A 939-nucleotide genomic window follows, 5' to 3' on the forward strand; every position below is an offset into this window, starting at 1 on the left:
CATAGCTATTATAATTTTATATATATACATATAATTTTTAGTTTATTTAACTCCATTTTCCCAGTGGAATATAAAGCTCCAAGAGGTAGTGGTCTCTTCTGTTTACCACTATGTTCTCTGGGCCCAGAATACTCCTTGGCATGGAGCAGCTATCAACAGCCATTTATTCTAAAGATTAATTGTAGAATGGATGGATATCTGGAAACAGTCTTGACAACCAAATTTAACAATTAGGAAGGATAACTTTTGTAATCAGTTTTTACTATTTTAAGATAAAATTTAAAATATAGAGCCAGTAGAAATTTCTACCAGTTGGTTACCCTTAAAGTTTTGACTTCACACTGCTGAATGTGACCCTGAACACAAATGTTTTCTAGTGAAGAAGCAGCTATTGGTATCTATTTTTCCCCCAAATTATCTCATTGTTTGCCTATTCTTTAGATACTTAATAAGAAAAACAAAAGGAAAGGAAATAATTGAAAGCTGCCAACTTTCAAGCATTGTATGAAACCTACATTCATAATCTGATTAGATGACAAGTCATATTTTGGGAAAAACTTCTCAGCAATTCAGCAACTAAGTCAGTCATTATCTATTGCTTTATAATATCATATAGAATAGTAATTAAATAGATATTTGAATTTCTTTTTTCCCAGTCATTCTAGTGGCATAATGCCTAAGGCATTTGACTGCTAACCAGAAGGCTGGCAGTTAAAACCCACCAGCCACTCTTCGGAAGGAAGATGGGGCAATCTACCTCCATAGTGTTACCACCTCAGAAACACAAGAAGGGATTGCTATGAGTTGGATCTGACACGACAGCAGTGAGTATGTATCCCTTAGCAGATAGCATACAATATAATGCAATACAGTAGACAGTTTAAGAAATCAATTTTTTGTATTAAAATTCTGCTAGGTGTGTGAGTTTAGGCAAGTTAC

Source organism: Orycteropus afer, unplaced genomic scaffold, assembly GCF_000298275.1.
Source record: "Orycteropus afer afer isolate SDZICR_OR568_19922 unplaced genomic scaffold, OryAfe1.0 scaffold00151, whole genome shotgun sequence".
Classification (NCBI taxonomy): Eukaryota; Metazoa; Chordata; class Mammalia; order Tubulidentata; family Orycteropodidae; genus Orycteropus; species Orycteropus afer.